Source organism: Oratosquilla oratoria, chromosome 24 (genome assembly GCF_046742065.1).
Source record: "Oratosquilla oratoria isolate Oo_2021 chromosome 24, ASM4674206v1, whole genome shotgun sequence".
NCBI lineage: Eukaryota > Metazoa > Arthropoda > Malacostraca > Stomatopoda > Squillidae > Oratosquilla > Oratosquilla oratoria.
The window spans coordinates 13,527,542-13,532,541 of NC_134800.1; the positions used below are offsets into that span (position 1 = coordinate 13,527,542).

General features: G+C 37.3%; 1 protein-coding gene across 1 annotated transcript in view; it reads left to right on the forward strand.

The window, feature by feature from the left end:
* LOC143038454 (protein amalgam-like) overlaps nt 1-5,000 on the forward strand; it is a 403,758-nt gene that overhangs the window by 178,495 nt on the left and 220,263 nt on the right. The window lies entirely within an intron of this gene.

A 5,000-nucleotide genomic window follows, 5' to 3' on the forward strand; every position in this document is an offset into this window, starting at 1 on the left:
TTCTCATCCTCATCCTCCTTCACATCCTACTGCTCCTCCTTCCCTTCCTAATGTTGTTTCTCCTCTTCCTGTGCCTCCTCTTGCTCCCCTCTAGTTCCTCCTCCTCCTCCTCCTCCTGCTACTCAACCTCCTCCTCCTCCTACTACTACTACTCATCGACTCCTCTTTTATTCCCTTCCACCACGTTCTCCTCTTCCTCTTTCTACCTCTCCTATTCTCTCTTCCACAACATCCTCCTCTTCCTCTTATCTCTCATTCTAACCAACTCATATTCTTGCTCATTTAACTCTTCCACTTTTCTGCCGATCTCTGAGGTGAGTAGCCATGAATGCCTTTGACCAACTTTGGTAGTTCAAGATACTATGGTCCTAATGCGGGTACGATTTGACTTTCTACTTGAACTTCGACAGCCATTTATCAAGATTTTCAATACCAGACGTATGTATATATATATATATATATACATATACATATATATATATATATATATATATATATAAATATATAGATATATGTAAAGACAGACAAATAAGGAGGTGATGTTGCAAAATGAAACATCCGCTGAGGAAGGCCCAAGAGGTCGAAACGTCTGGTTCTGAATAAAGCTCCTTAGTCTAGCCTTAACGTTTCATTTTGCCACTTCACCTCCATATATACATATATATATATATATATATATATATATATATATATATATTTTATATATATATATATATATATATGTAGAATGTCTAGACATAAGCATTTAGGTCACCGACATATGTATTTAGGTAAAATCTCCGCCATTTTGAAGATTTGTGTCTAGACTTAGGTTTTAGGATCTTATATAAATTCAGCCCCTGGTGCCTTATCATGATGAAAAAAGGATTCCACTATGCAGTTTCCCTCACTATTTTATCTAATTTTTTTTTACCAATACCATCCTCAGTTTTCTTAAAAATCCTACATAGTAAGGTCCGTTAGCAGTTCCTTTTCCGTCAAGAAAGTCCATAAACATCGCTCCTTCTGAATTCCAGAACACGGTGGATGTCATTTTCTGGACTGACATTTCAGGTTTGAACTTGATTGGTTCAGATGATCCACGCAGAAGCCATAGTTTGGGCTGCAATTTACATTCAGGATCATTCTAATAGATCCATGTTTCATAGCCGTAATGATTGAACTTATAACCGGCTTTCCATCAGTCTCAATTTTGCTCAAAATTGCCAATGAAAGATCAGTTCAAAGATTCTTTTTTTACCCATCGCGCAGAAAGCTTCCTGAATCCTAAACAGTCAAGCAAAATTAATTTTGCTAAGCCATACGATATTTCCATGGCCAAAGCTATTCGATTAATCTGTTGTTCTTCTGTCTTCTTCAATAAGATTTCTAACAGAATCAATCATTTCATCAATTCTCGATGTTCTAGGACCCCCGTCCGAGGATTACCTTTCAGGTCTTCCCCGCCTTCCTGGAATCACTGAATCTGCTTGTAGACGGGGTTTTAGGGGGATCCTCACTCTGTACCAGTGAGCTAAGGTTTTGATGATGCATACTAACAGGATTTTTCTTGTCCTCACATACTCGAGTTGAAACAAAGGCAGATTTCAGTATCTTTTTTTAATTTCCCCTTGTATACACACATACACACACACACACACACACACACACACACACACACACACACACACACACACACACACACACACACACACACACACACACGCACACACACACCCATATATATATATATATATATATATATATATATTCATATATGCAAAGTAGACCACTTGGAAAAAGTGGTCTACTTTGCATAAGTGAACACACGTACCCGTGTTCTTATTAGCATATGTATATATATGTACATATATATATATATATGTATATGTATATATACATATATATACATATATATATATATATACATATATATACATACCAAAAGGCGCGTTTACTTGACCATGTAGAATAAATGGGATTGTACCCAATTATGGGAATTTGATTGCCGGGCATTAAGTTACCTCGTCATTACCTCTCATATAAAACTAATATAAGTATAATGAGTAGAATATATTTTGCTGATATGAGGTATAAAAGGTTTCGCGTGGTGTATAACAAATCAGGAGCCATCGCAATTAAAATAGTAAACCATAACTGTATATGAGAGAAATCTAAGGCTCTGTGAAGGTTACCTTACAGGAGGCTGGTAGCAGTGGGCTCGAATCCTGCATGCGACTGTCAGAAAATTATCAGACAACCGTATATGTACTACTATGAATAAATAAAGAGATCATAGTGTTATTAGGAAAGAAGACTGAGAGGTTAAGGGTGTATAATAAAGAATATTTGCAAGGATTTGGTTGTGACTGGTTTGGATGCATATTATAGAGGCCCTCCGATAGAGTTCGAGGGTTTTGTTACAAAAGTCTACGGATTACGAGCGAATGATTTCACTGTATTTTGAGTCCACACTTCCGAATGATCACCTTTTACAAGAGATTTCTTAGTGTTGATAATATAATAGATCGTTGTACAGTACACACTCACACATACACATGTACATACACACACACACACACACACACACACACACACACACACACACACACACACACACACACACACACACACACACACACACACACACACACACGTCTTATTGCCACAAATAACTGCCTTTTCCATTATAGTTATGGCCACATTTATTTGCGTCATCATTATCATTGTTATTGTCATTTTCGTTGTTGACGTTGTCATTGTTGTTGCCGTTGTCTTTGTCATTGTCATTGTCATCGTGGTCTTGATCGCCATTGTCATCATCATCGTCATCGTCGTCATCGTCATTGTCGCTATAATTTTTGCAGTCACTGCAGATATTGCTACTCCTGCTTTTGGTAACGTCTTCGTCACCGTTACATTATCCCTCGGCTTTACCACTACTGTCACCGTAACTATAGCCACCGTAACTTTCACCGTTACCATCACTGTCATCTTCATCCTTACGGTTAGTATCAACGTCATCATCACCATCAATATCACCATTAACATCACCATCAACATCGATGTAAACATCAACATCAACATCAACATTAACATCAACATGACCATCATCATCATCATCTCCATCATCACCATCAATATCAACATCAACATCAACATGACCATCATCATCATTTCCATCATCATCACCATCATCATCTCCATCACCATCATCATCACCATCAATATCACCATCAACATCATCAACATCAATATCAACATCAACATCAACATGACCATCATCATCATCTCCATCACCATCATGATCACCATTATCATCACCATCATCATCACCATAAGCACTAACGTCACCACCACTACCATTACTCATGCCCATCTCTATCATCATAATCATCACCGTCATCATCATCCTCGCCCATGGTCCCGACCATCACTGACTATAGAGCCCCTTAACGTTTTCTTTGATGATAACCATCTTAGTCCAGGAAGTCATTTCCGAGACTTTCACCAAGAACTTGGTCTTGGAAAGAGAAAGCTTATCCACCCTTTCCGCCCAGGATCCTTCTAACAATACTGGCTATCACGCTAATTTGTGTTCCTTCTCTAACTGTGTTCCACTCTCTTCAGGTTAAATCTATCAGCTTTTGATTATCCAGTATCTAATACAGAACAGAAATGTTTCCTGTTGGTATGATTTTATGCCTTTTTCTTTTTGGCTGCCCCCCTTGTAAGGGGGAAAAAGCCTTGGTATGTGTATGTATGTATATTTTACCATTGGATGTAATGTAATTCATTGAGTATCTCTATGCAATATGTTCCTCATCAACACTACGTCTACAGTTGTAACACTTTTGCATGATTATATAATCTAGATTTTTAGATTTGAGTTATCTCTTTTATCAGTTGGATGTGTTGATTACAAACTAAAAAAAGAAGAAGTCATTCATGTGTATTAAGCTGTAATAAGCAAAACGTTGTACGTATAAAGGCTGTACTCACATGGATTTCAATTCGAAAAGAAAAAACAATAAATAATATCAAAACTTAAGAAGAATATCCTTCATCTAGGTTTAGTGGTCTCTATGTCTAATATAATATATATATGAACAAGTATATAAAGTGATTTATATATAGATCATTTCATATATAAATAGAAAATAAAGAAATGGATGAATTGATAAATAGATAAATAGAAAACGAGAAAATAAATGAGTGAAAAGAAATAAAAGAATATATAAAATATACAAATAACTATTCAAACAAACCAATAAATAAAATCCTGTTCGCTCAACCACGCTTGCTAGTGAAAGCATTTCAGAAATCTTATCGGTTCACATCAAGGTTTGAAGTGGTTGGCCAAACAAGACCTACATTTTGCTAAAACTTCAGAATAACAGAACTCGAGGCCGCTGTGGCAAGTCAATATTTTGTACAAATGGATCAGAATTTAACACTTTCACAGCTTTTGATGACTTGCAACGCTGTTGCGAATGTATTGTGTCTTGCTGCATTGCTTCTGACACAGGGCGGGATGCAGGGATGACCCGGTCGTTCGTGAGGAGCTGGAATAAGAGGGGATGTAATAGCGTAGTTCATGGGCTCTCAGCCTTGCTTGGCTCATGCACCCTTTCACCATTTGCCAGAATGTCATTTCCCCATCCTTTCCAAGATTGCCTGTTTTTAAAGGTGCATTCTAAATAATATGCAGATATTATCGCACAGCGTAACACTTTTCTAATCCTAAGATTAACCTGGGTCAGCACTGGTATAATTCCAGCCCAGGTGACAGGCCAGATAGGTCAGAGCCTATAGTTGCTTTCTTCACTCCGTAAACTTAATATGGTCACAATTCACCCCCAGAAAACCCAAAATTCCCCCGTGGGGGTGAATTTCACCCCTAATGAGAACCCCTGGCGTAGTTTGTTGTGTCATCGTACAATTATTGTTGTGCATTATATTTACGTATTGTTCAATTGGGAATTATATATTTTCCCTTTTATATAATTATCACACATTTT